Genomic DNA, 13,121 nt, shown 5'->3' with positions numbered 1-13,121 from the left:
CGTAAATTAGGGTGGAAAATAAGTATTTGGTCACCTCAAACAAGGAAAATCTCTGGCTCTCACAGACCTGTAACGTCTTCTGTAAGAAGCTTTTCTGTCCCCCACTCGTTACCTGTATGAATGGCACCTGTTTGAACTCATCATCTGTATAAAAGACACCTGTCCACAGCCTCAAACAGTCAGACTCCAAACTCCGCCATGGCCAAGACCAAAGAGCTTTCGAAGGACACCAGGAAAAGTATTGTAGACCTGCACCAGACTGGGAAGAGTGAATCTACAATAGGCAAGCAGCTTGGTGTGAAAAAATCAACTGTGGGAGCAATCATCAGAAAATGGAAGACATACAAGACCACTGATAATCTCCCTCGATCTGGGGCTCCATGCAAGATCTCATCCCGTGGGGTCAAAATGATCATGAGAACGGTGAGCAAAGATCCCAGAACCACACGGGGGGACCTGGTGAATGACCTGCAGAGAGCTGGGACCAAAGTAACAAAGGTCACCATCAGTAACACACTGGTACTGATGGTGTGTTCTGCAATCTGGTAGAAGGTTCCGCATCTTCCGGGCAAGGACAGAGAGACTCAAGAGGAGCTTCTATCCCCAAGCCATCCGTGCCCTAAACACACACACCCGCCCACTCACATCATCTATAATTGACTGAGACAGGACTCTCTTCCAAACACTCTAAACCAAGGCACAATGTACATTTCAAATTCCTTTAATTTTAAATATGTTTATATTGTCTATCCTGTAAAATAGTCAGATGTCTATTCATATTAATGTACAGAATTCATCTGCTTGCTGCTACTACTGCACATTCACCCAGTGTATATACTATATGTGTATATATATAATGTTCTTCCTCTACACCCCCCCCCCCCCCCAATTTTTGCACATGTCGAGGAGCATGTCAGGCTACATTTCACTGTGTGTTATACTTGTATAACTATGCATGTGACAAATAAAGAACCTTGAACCTTGAACCTTGAACTACAACGGCAGGGAATCAAATCCCGCAGTGCCAGACGTGTTCCGCTGCTGAAGCCAGTGCATGTTGGCCAGGCCCGTCTGAAGTTTGCCAGAGAGCACATGGATGATACAGCAGAGGATTGGGAGAATGTCATGTGGTCAGATGAAACCAAAGTAGAACTTTTTGGTATAAACTCAACTCGTCGTGTTTGGAGGAAGAAGAATACTGAGTTGCATCCCAAGAACACCATACCTACTGTGAAGCATGGGGGTGGAAACATCATGGGGCTGTTTTTCTGCCAAGGGGATAGGACGACTGATCCGTGTTAAGCACAGAATGAATGGGGCCATGTATCGTGAGATTTTGAGCCAAAACCTCCTTCCATCAGTGAGAACTTTGAAGATGAAACGAGGCTGGGTCTTCCAACATGACAATGATCCAAAACACACCGCCCGGGCAACAAAGGAGTGGCTCCGTAAGAAGCATTTGAAAGTCCTGGAGTGGCCTAGCCAGTCTCCAGACCTCAACCCCATAGAAAGTCCGTGTTGCTCGGCGACAGCCCCAAAACATCACTGCTCTCGAGAAGATCTGCATGGAGGAATGGGCCAAAATACCAGCTACTGTGTGTGCAAACCTGGTAAAGACCTATGGTAAACGTTTGACCTCTGTTATTGCCAACAAAGGTTATGTTACAAAGTATTGAGTTGTATTTTTGTTATTGACCAAATACTTATTTTCCACCCTAATTTACGAATAAATTCTTTAGAAATCCTACCATGTGAATTCATGGATTTTTTTTCACATTCTGTCTCTCACAGTTGAAGTGTACCTCTGGTGCAAATTACTGACCTCTGTCATCATTTTAGGTGGTGGAACTTGCACAATCGGTGGCTGACTAAATACTTTTTTGCCCCACTTTATGTGCATAACTTCTACTCAGTGTTAAACTGGATAAAATTAGTGAGTTTGTAATTAGAACTACCACAGGTAGAAACAAATAGTGGTATTTCATTGATGTCCTGTCCCTAAACTGTGCCTATAGTGTAAAAATCATGGGGTCAAGTAGAGCACAGGCTCAGGGCTGTATGTGAAGTCCTGAATGACTGCTACACATGCTGAAGGCTGTATGCTCATAAATTTTTATCATTCATCTGTTGTTGCTTTCAGTTTGACAGATAGTCCACCAGAAGGAGATGGTCTAAAGACTAGCCTAGTCTAGCCTGTGCAGACCATAGCTTTCATTCCATATGGCACCAAGTCTATTTTCATTTTTATTTAAAATCTGAAGAACCAGAACATCACACCAGCCATTATCACTGCCTTATAAAAAATCCAGCACACTTTCCTGCTCTGAGGTATATCATTATGCTTCTGCCGTTAACCGACTTCCATAACTGTGTTCTTTCCACTGTCATTTACTGGCTGCATCAGCCTGCCGTGCATTATTGCTCCAGGGACATGCAGAAATCTGCAATTATGCCTCTTAAAAACCAGTGTAGACATTATGTAAGCAAGAAAATGTGTGGTATTTTACTCACCCACATACGTAAACATGTTTGACTGTATTACTTACCATGTAATACTTTTTGTTTTTTTTATGTTAGAGCTTGTCTCAAAACTCTGCTTATTTAAGCGTCTGCACAATATGACAAGCATTAAGGCTTTCTTTGCTTTTGTGTCTCTCAACAGGTACAGTACACACACAAAACAGCCCCAGCACTCGTGTGTGCGTGTGTGTGTTTGTGGCAGATCCCTGCTTAAAAAAAGAAACTCCTACCCATCAGTAAGCATTCAGAGATCGTAAGTACACCTTCTACCCTACCTTCAATTTTCTCTGACTTAATGTGCCAAAGCTGTATATGTATATACGGCTCCCAAGTTAATATCACACTGTGCGACTGTTGATATAGTACAAAAAGATAAAAGTAATTCAAACTAAAAGGCCTATTAGACAGAGCATGAATCTTGTGGAAAAAAAGAAGATTTCTAACTCCTTCCCTTTGAGTTTGACCCAACAAAAGCGTATAAATCCTAGTCTTACAAAAATGAATCTCTAAATCCTTTATCAATGAGCCACAGGCAAAAGCTATTGAGTTAAATTTTGCTTAAATACATCTGCGTCTTCCTCACTGAATGATTGCGCTGTAACAAGCCATTTAAAACGAGTCATGCATAATCGTTCTCAATTCTTTAGCCTCTAACCTTCTCAGTCTCTGTGTCTTTCTTCAGAAACATAACCTATATATATTCTGTCAGGAGGTTGCGAACCCTGTCTTGGCGGGACTCCTGTGTTGCTATGATATTGCAGTAATGCTGTGCTCGCACGTACAGAGGCGTTTTGTGTGTGTGTCTGTGTGTCCTCTGCAGCTTTTGCTCACATCTGCAATTCTGCATTGATTCCATGCCAGTGAGCAGAGAGCTGATGCAGAGTGGGAAGGGGGGGTGTCTGTGTTATAGCCAGGTACATCAGCTAGCGGCTATTGCCATGGTCGAATGTGCTTGAGGGAGTTTAATAATGCTGCAGTGTGAAAAGTCTGCAGGCAATACAGTAATGAAATTTGCTGCAGTCATAAGACATTGTGTTGAAATGTACTGTATATGTTACATACACATGTCACAAAATTTATTTATTTTTCATCGTTTATCACTTTGAGACTGAAATATCTCAGACTAGGATTTTTAGGCATTACAGAATAGTGTAACAAACATGATTATTTTTCATAAAGGAAACACTCACCCCCAGTTGGACATTTTCCCTAATTAGCATATGAAATATTCAAAACATGTTGTTTATCCTCAGAGCGCTTTAGGATATAAAAAAACAACAACTCATAGGCCACTTATTGTCTTCGAAAGGTGGCCTTTTATGCTTGTCAGACCTCCTCTGTGCCGAAACCCTGCCGTGTATTTTATCACCTCTTTTTGTTACGGGTTGGTGGTCAGAGACAACTTAAACGAAAAAAGTTTGCAGAGTGTCTCACGAATCAGCTGATAGTGGTCCGCGTGAGTCTGTGAGAGATGTTAGGGATGTAAACTTGCAACCCCCCTCCAAATCGAGCATTTTCATTCCAAATGCAACGTGACGGATTTATGTGTAAAATGTCGTTTCGACCCCGCTACAGAATTTCATCTTTGTTCCTGTGTGTCCTGCCAGTTTTCATCCAGTCTCGGTGTACAATGCAGAGCTTTGCTAAGCCAATAACTGCGAGTCTGCAGCCATGTTTGCAGCTCAGTGAGGCTGCACTTACGCACAGTGGTGCTTTCACAATGCTAATGTCACCATGCTAACTTGCTCATAATGATGATGCTGAAATGGCGGGTATAAATCATGGTGTTCAGCAGCCCATTTAGCATGTCAGCCAGCTAACGTTGCAAGCAAAAGCACTTAACATAAGGGTCATGGCAATTTGGTTTATAAAACGTATTAGACAAATTTAAAATTTAAGCTAGTGATGCCGTTAGCTGATCATCCAATGTACTGTAATGACATCTATTAAATGGGAAGCACAAAAATTAAACCTATCTCATGGTTGTGGTCAGGTATTAGTCTGCACCAAACTACTAGACTGAACAGCACACAGACTGACCAATCGACATGCTGCTAGCGTGACCAAAAAGTTTCATTTCATCAAATCTGTAAACACATTTGACACTTTTGTTCAGTTTGACAGCTGCATGTAGTTGTACCCCACAAATAAAGTGGTGATCCTGAATGGTGTTACTCCCAGCAAAGAGAGGCCAGTGTCCTTTTCCACTTCACAGAGATTTGAACAAACTGTGATGAGTGGAGAAGGCCACAGTGGACCTGACTTGCCGGGGACAGAAAACATAAAATCATCCTCTGTGAGGGTGGATACAAACTACAACTCAACCATATGGAAGGTATAACTATCAAAGGCAGGAGGGAAAGGAGTCTGTTTTTCTGCATCCGTGCATTATATACATGGTGATGTTTTTCCCTAGGAGACTCCAGTGTAAGCTTTTAAGATAGGGCAAGGGCATTCGAATCCATATAGTGGAAAAAAAACTAGTTCAGACTGACAGATCAGATAGCGATTAAGTCTGAGATGCAGTTAAGCCACAGTCACATCACCAGAAATGCTTCATAGACACTTAATATAGCAGTGTAGCTTAGCTGGATTTTATTGGACTCTCTCCTCACACTTTCTGCATCAAATTTCTGCTTACATGATTGTGGGATAAATGAAGGATTTATCTCCAAACCCTCCTGAAATATAGTGACAGTAGAAGGTAATAGGCACTAAATAGGACACCACAGAGACATCAAACCATTTGAACCATCCAGAGGCAGGTTAGAGACCTGTGCTTGTAGCCTGTATCAAATCTTTTCCAAAGGTTTTCATCAAAGACAGATGTACTTTAATACAGTGAAGCTGCCGTTTGAATCCTAGTTTCAAAAACCAGTCCGCTTCGGTTAAGAGGTCTCTTTTACTCTTTTGGTACATTGCTACTGACACGGGAGCTGGCCCAATTCAATGGCTGTATTGATAAAATTGATTAAATGACAGTCTGCCATGTGAGCTTACTGCAGGGTTCTCTCTATCTGACAACCCATGCACTGCTCAAGGACCCCGCTCAAATTTCTCTCCAGTGTCTTTGTTCACATGTCATCAGGGGGCAACATTAGCAGGTAAACTCATCAAAGGCCAGACTGGATTTCCTAGGGGTGCAGCACTTACCAGTTGAAAACCAGCACACAGATCTTCAGCCTATTCTGTTTTTGATGCTGTGACCCTAAAGTCACTCCATCTCTGCCCTCTCTCCTGCGTCTCCCACACTCGACTTCTCCATCATTTCTGGCTACAACTCTCTCTTTCTTCTTTCGTTTGTGTATACTCTGGATTCAACTTGTTTTCGCAGTTGAATGCTCTAAGATGTTGAGCTCAGAGCAGCCATCAAACACTGCAAATTTCCTTATGTCTGGTCCCTCGAGCTGGGAGGCTCTGAGAGTCCTCTGATGTCTCTTCTCCTTCTGTTTAGACAAACAGATGCCAACATCTTTGGGAAGCTAACAAGGCTAGGCTTGTGCTAACATGTTGATAGAAAAAGAAAAGAACTGCGGTAAAGCAGAGACTGCTGCTTCTAATTGAAGCTAAACTATTGTAATCGGCCAATCACAGACAGACTGTCTTTTCTTTTTGCAAAGTTCACTATTTAAACCAAGTTTTATCTCTTCTAAATAATAGTGGAACTTTTAGAAGCAGGGTGTACTTCTTAGTCTGTGTGTGTGTGTGTGTGTGTGTGTGTGTGTGTGTGTGTGTGTGTGTCCTACACGTGTACACGGCTAGGCGTGATCATCTCTATGCTCGTCTACATGGTCCTCATGTTCTGTCACAACACTATCTGACAATGAGCAGCTCTGTCACACTGTGTGACACAGCGCTCCAATTAATCACGGAGAAGGACCACTAATGAAGTCATTATGTATTCTGAGAGTTTCATCTTGACATCTACTTTTCCCAGTGAAGAAACGACTGCTGCAGAATTACACATTAAAAAGCTTAAAGGCACGGCGATAATGGATTAGGAAAAATGGAGTTTGACAAGTGAAATGTAACTGAACAGAACAAAACAGGGTATGATTTAGTCCGTCTCTGAAAGTGTTTATGTGGGCTATCTCCTTTTTTTCTACCGGTGCTGTTATTTTGTTTTCTTGTCTCCAGATTTTTCTAATGCCTTTATAAATATTTTAATGAGTCCAGGAACACAGACCCGATGCCCCTCTGATCTCAGAAAGGGACATCACATTCATCGTAAAAAATCTATTCATCAGTACAGTTACAATCAAAGAATACAGTCTGCCCAGGGTGTGAGTAAGACTTGTTTTAGCGCTGTATGTGTTGTAAAATAATAACATCCTTAAAAACAGAGAATAACAAGAGCATTCAGAGAGCGCAACTCCCCCTGAAGGGCGAGGACTAAATTGAAACTTTGATGTTTTATTACATTTTTATTACAACATGCTGACGTCAGACTGTTTTTTTGGAACTCCCCAATAGTGACGTCTGCATTGTTATCATAGATCATTTATGCTGATGTTAGCATTGTTAATAAGGAAATCTAGTGTGGTATATTGTTCTTTTTGTGTCATTGTTAAATTACATCTTGATGTATCTGTAGCTCAAACAATAAAAATGTCCCCCAATAACTAATATATTGCTATAACGTTTAGAGATGATCCAATGGAAACTAATTTTTCGAATTCGTGTGACCCTGATCTTTGACCTTTGACCTTGAAGAATTACATTATACACTGATGTTTTTTATTATCTTAAATGTATGATTGGAGCAGTATGAGGATTTTATAAGCTGTAAACACTTGAAATCTTAAGAAATATTCATTGAGTGAGAAAACTTGATGACATCACTATGGCTACGTTCACACTGCAGGTCTTGATGCTCAATTCCGATTTTTTTGATCAAATCCGATTTTTTTGTCTGCCTGTTCACACTACAAATAAAATGCGACAGCAAACGCGCTCTAGTGTGAACGCTCAAAGCGGCCCGCATGCGCAAAAGAAGACTTCACACACAACGCGCTCTGTTTAGACCCAGAGCAAACAGTATTGTTTGACTGATGACCCTTAATATAAAGAGTTCGGACTTTACATTTCCCAATTTTTTCTTTAAGTTATTTTGTTATTTACATAATAATGTAAATAACCTAATAATGATCCTTATTGCTGTTTTAGAGAGGAGCGGTGCTTCAAAGGATAGTTGCAGATTTCTGTCAGAATCTGCAGATTATACAGTACAAATAAAATGTTCACGTTTCTCCAACATTGTCTTCCCAACAGTTTCACTGATATCTACACGGGATGGCCAGAGAAGCGTTCGCGATGTCTTCTCTGGCGCTGATAATTGGCGTCTGTCTTGTGTCGGTGACGTAAAAGACGGATTTAATGCGACCTGACCGTTCACACAGCAGTCGCTTTCTGAAACATCGGATATGTATCGGATTCAGTACCACATACGAAAGTGACCCAGATCGGATTTGAAAATATCGGATTTGTGCCGTTCACACTGTCACACCATGATCGGATATGGGTCGCATAGGGTCAAAAAAATCGGATTTGATGTGCTTTCGCCTGCAGTGTGAACGTAGCCTTTGACATTGCAGGGCTTTGTATCAAAAAAAGAAAAACAGTGCTGTATAAAGCTCTCTCTGTGGCCTTTCACATGACATATTACTTGAGATGGTTTCTTGATTTTTTTTTTCAGAATCAGAATACTTTATTAATCCCGAAGGAAATTAGGGTTACAGCGGGCAGCACGCTAATGGCGCATGCGCACTTACAAAGGAACCTTCTGACCAACTTTACACAAACATCACATTGGGGAGACATGTCAGAAAGGTAGGCTGATAGGAAAAAAAATCAACGAAAATACATAGCATGAGGTAAGAGGAGGAGAAAAAAAAACTCCACTCAGACTGAGCTCCTAGTGGGAGAACAGTTTGATAACAGAAAAAAACCCACCTCAGCACAAAAAGCACATGACTATCAATACACCATAGAAACACAAGACAAGCAACAGGGGCGGGTAAAGGGTAAGAGAGAGCCGGTGTTGACAGCGCATCCGGGCCTGCAGCATGTCTGCGCTGGTCCAGTCGACTGCACAAGCGTTGAAGGCGTTTCGAAAGGGAGGGGGGATCAGTGTGTGCATATCAGTGTGTATGTGTGTGTCCAGAGTTCAGCTGAGACAGTATCCTTTGCCCTGCCAGGCTAAGTAAACAGTCTTCCAGCCAACCCAGGTGGCCTTGCATGGAATGGGGGGAACAGTCTAAACACAGTCGTTATCAGGGTGTTTTGTTCAGCTCCAGCCTTGAGGCTGCAGCTGACGCCGAAGGGGACTCCGCATGAAGTGATGATGGTTTTTACTTTAGTGCGAACAACTCATATGAATTTCAAAGCTGTTCTAACAGTCCAACACTGGTCTCTCAATCTCCCGTTGGAGAGCCGTGAGCTTTCTATGATGTTATCCAAACTTACGTTCCGTGATGTTGTCGTTCTTTTTGCTCAAAGAGCAGGTTCTGAGAACTCACGACCGCAGTGCACTTCCCCAAGATGTGATCGAATTTGCACTCAAAGGTGTTATTCGAGCTAGCCCCTCCAGATGTAATCCAGTTTTTCACTCAGAGGTCTTGTTCTGAGTATTCACGGCAGTCGTGCGTTCTCCAAGATCTTCTCCGTGCTGCACTCAATGAGCCCATTTTGAGAAACTCACGCCTCGTCCTATCATTTCAATCCCAGCGGGCAGCCTTGTGGGGGTTTGAACAGAAGTAAAAAGTAAGTAAAAACACAAGACAAGGACATAAGAAGCTAAGCAGGGAAGATAAGGGCAGGAGAGGAGAAAAGTGCGACCGCCTTCGCTGAGAGCCAAAAGGGTTTCAAGGTCAGCTTTGACTTTGGGTGCTAACAATAAAGGTCAAGGTCAAATGCTTAGTCAACCAAGGTACTCTTGTCACTCAAGGCCTACTATATTGTTGTGAAATTGAAGAGGATCCGCAAAAAATTGTGGGTGATATAAAGGTTGTACTGATTTTCCCATTTGCTGTGAGTTTGACCCGATTGTCATCAAAATGTCCAGGAATCTATCCCCATTGCTCAATATTTTTTGACACTAAGCAGAATAATCTCTATCAGATGAATCACTTTTTTTACAGTGGTGTCCCAACACACATCACAATGACACTCAAGCAGTTTTGATACAAGACCTGACCTGTGTACTAGCATGACAAAGGCTCCAGTGTCAGCAAAGTCTGGCGAACAGCTCATAGTTGCTTGTCGCTCTGTGATCGTTTTTTTCTTTGTGTGCAGATGTGTGTGTTTTTTAGTGACAGTAATATATTTTCATTTGTGTAAATGTCTAAAGTCTGAAAGCAATTATCAAAAAAAAAGGAGAGTTCAGTTCCTCAATGTGTCTTTTAAATTACATTAATGTACAACTAGTTTATATGATAAAAGGATGTGGAAGTGAAATGTAACTCTAAAAAAGAACAAAACAGGATGTGATTTAGTTAATCTCTGAAAGCGCTGCTGTTATTTTGTGTTTTCTTGTCTCCAGATTTTTCTAATGCCTTATAAATATTTTAATGAGTCCAGGAACAAAGACCCGATGCCCCTTAGATCTCAGAAAGAGACATCACAGTCATCGTAAAAATCTATTCATCAGTACAGTTACAATCAAAAAATTCAGACTGCCCAGGGTGTAGCTGAAACTAGTCTGCTTGCACCAGCAATGGAACGCTTCAAGAGACCTATTTGTAAAAATGCGGCGTCCTCAACAGAAGCCACATGAAAATCTTCTTTATGAGATCATCCGTAAATGGCAGCGATCAGCAAACTCATTCTCAACAGGTCCTGAATGCAGCCGTGCATTTCAAATCACCATAAAATGTGACACTTCAATGGCATGCCCCTGACTAAATTGAAATATAAATAAATATTATATGTATATGAACAGTGAGGGAGAAAAATGATTGTTAAAAAAGAATCCCAGCAAGATCTGAATCTGAAAACAAAGAAGCGAAACATGAGCAACAGAGATGCATTTACACAGACACGCGTGCACCCGGCCAATCAAAAACAGCGAGTGACAAAATGTGAAAGGTAATTCTAAAGAGATGAGTAACAGCCTTCACATTGTACCATCGGCTTGTTAATGGATGCAGTGAAAACAGTAAATAAATCTGATTTTTTTTTCAGCTTTGTACAAATCCTAAATCAGTGCAATAAATGGTATTCTGCTTTTGTTGATGTCCTGCGTGCGAACAGTGTGTGTGTGTGTGTGTGTGTGTGTGTGTGTGTGTGTGTGTGTGTGTGTGTGAGAGAGAGAGAGTGAGTGAGAGAGAGAGAGAGGCGCTGTTAAAGACCAGCATTTGTAAGAGGATGATGAGGTAGTCTCAGCGGGTTGTACAGTGTATCATCTTACTTATAACATCTCTTTATACCTCATCCTTGAGGCTTACAGCTGCTGCACTGTGAGGATGATACTATGGGTCCCTGATCCTCAGCTTCCACAGTGATCCCTGTCCTATGGAGTATTTAATTACAACCTACTGAGTTACAGTCAGACTGCTGAATACACGCATTCATTTTTGCACTTCAGGGTTACTGTTTTTGGACAATTATTTGAACTAACTTTTTTTAAAAGTGCTAAAACTACCGTATGTTGGCTTGTTATATACTACCATATACTGGTCAGATTTACTACTGAAATAGCAGTAGTGTGCTATCTCCGTGAGCTTTTTAGGGCCCTTGCAGGGAGGAAATTCTCACTTTCTGACACACCTTCAAAGGGCTATTTGTCAGCTAAGGCCCGGTTTCAGGTCAGTAATGGAGGCTGGGGACTGCAATATGCCACGGAGTATCCTCACACAGACAGAAGTACAAATGTGTGTCTATCTAATAACAGAAATGAGAGTAAAAGAAATGAAGCAATTTCCAGTTTGAGTGCAATATCCTGAGAATAGCAGCGCAATATCCGCAAATACCCAACAGCATAAAGGTGTTTAAAGCTGTACACACTACTTTTCATGCAAGGCAGAGAATGTGAGTTTGTGCTTGCATATATCGTATCTCCATGCTTAAAGACTTTTTGTCGGGGACTCATTATTTGACTACCCTGCGCACCTCCTCCTTACAGACACAAAGACACACACAAATGGTGCACATGTGCACTGTGAAGGCTTTCTGAAGCATGAAATAAGCTTTCCTACGGGAACAATGAAGAAGAGAGTGGTTTGTGTCCCTTGCTATTTCTTAATTAAGTACGCACAGCTCTTATCTTAAAATCGTAAATGTCACCTTCGGGCTCCTGGCTACCTCTCTGGTCCTCTCTTTTTCTCACGGCTTTTTAGTAAAAATGCTCAAATGTAGTCAGTGTAATGAAGCGGGTGGCCATGCTCCTAATAAAAAGGAGTACAGCGAATAAAGGGTTGTGTTGCCACAGCAGCGGGTCATTCATTATTTTGAAATCCCAAAGATAAACATTACCACTGCAAATTTTAATGAAGCATAATCCTCTCATCAGCAAATAAGTTGTAAAGTGAACGCAAAACACAATGAATGCATTTGCGAGGTTCAAAATAAGGACCTTTACCGGATATAATAATTTTGTCATTCAAACCTCATCCAGCAATCAGGCTCGGTGGCATCTGAGCGCTCATTTTGTTGATGTTCACAGAAAAATTCATCCCATGCTTCCTGAAGTGCCTCCTACAAGTTAGATTGCATTGTGTGCACTCATTATGTCCTGTACAATCAAGGTGTTCTCACAAAAGCTCACAAGGGTTGAAATCCTATTACTGTGCTGGTCACTCCATTCAGACAAAATACCTGCTGATGGTTTCTTCTCTAAAAATTTCTGCATAGTTTGGAGCTTCGTTTTGGGTCATTTATTTGTTAAGGGAGAAAATTGCCTCCAATCAAGCAGCATCCACAGGGTGCGGCATGATGTGGCAAACACAGTGAAGATCCTTTCTATTCTGTTTGAGGAAGTCATCTCATTCCCCTTCACTGTGTTTGACAGATGATGTCCAGCCCTCCTCGCGTTCACTTTTTCTTCTTCTCCAGCATCGCACAAGTTTCCTACTTTCTAACGCAAACCCCTTGAACTTGGCTCCATCTGTTCATAACAGGTGTTTCATACCTTCTCCTGTCCTGTGTCTGTGTTCTTTTGCCCATCTTAATCTTTTCCCTTTAGTGCCAGATGTGGCTTTTTCTTTCCACTTCTGCCGTGAAGCCAGGATAGTTGAGTTTCCACTTTACTGTCGATGTTGAGACTGGGGTTTTGTAGATACTGTTTAATGAAGCTGCCAGCTTAGAACCTGTGAGGTGTCTGTTTCTCACACTATAGGCTCTGTTGGACTCATTTTCTTGGCCTCTGTCTTCTCTTTCTATTCTGGGCAGCGCCGCTCTGTGAACGGAGTAGTACACACTGTTGTTTCCCACATGGAATAGCTTTCATTTCTTGAAACAAGAATACCATTTTGAGACTACAAGCGAACCCACAGAGGCTCGTGCTCCAGACACTCAACTAGTCATATTTCTTGCATCTTTAATCAGCAATACAGCTTTCAGCTGCGCTAACATAATTGGAAAAAAGACTTTTCTAATGATCAGTC

General features: G+C 41.6%; 1 protein-coding gene across 4 annotated transcripts in view; it reads left to right on the top strand.

The window, feature by feature from the left end:
* frmpd3 (FERM and PDZ domain containing 3) overlaps positions 1-13,121 on the top strand; it is a 99,471-nt gene that overhangs the window by 47,645 nt on the left and 38,705 nt on the right. For 3 of the 4 annotated variants that reach the window (XM_085291776.1, XM_085291802.1, XM_085291767.1), the window contains one exon: positions 2,663-2,773. The exons of the other annotated variant lie outside the window; for it this stretch is intronic. The gene's annotated coding sequence lies outside the window, so the exon portion shown is untranslated. The remainder of the gene's footprint in view (positions 1-2,662; positions 2,774-13,121) is intronic. 4 annotated transcript variants of the gene reach the window in all.

This window comes from Mchenga conophoros, linkage group LG2 (genome assembly GCF_057382185.1).
Source record: "Mchenga conophoros isolate Kocher_MC1m ecotype Shallow Benthic linkage group LG2, M_conophoros_male_GT1.1, whole genome shotgun sequence".
In the NCBI taxonomy this organism is placed as follows: Eukaryota; Metazoa; Chordata; class Actinopteri; order Cichliformes; family Cichlidae; genus Mchenga; species Mchenga conophoros.
The sequence above is the reverse complement of the archived record's forward strand: the minus strand, read 5'-3'. Positions and strand labels throughout refer to the sequence as shown.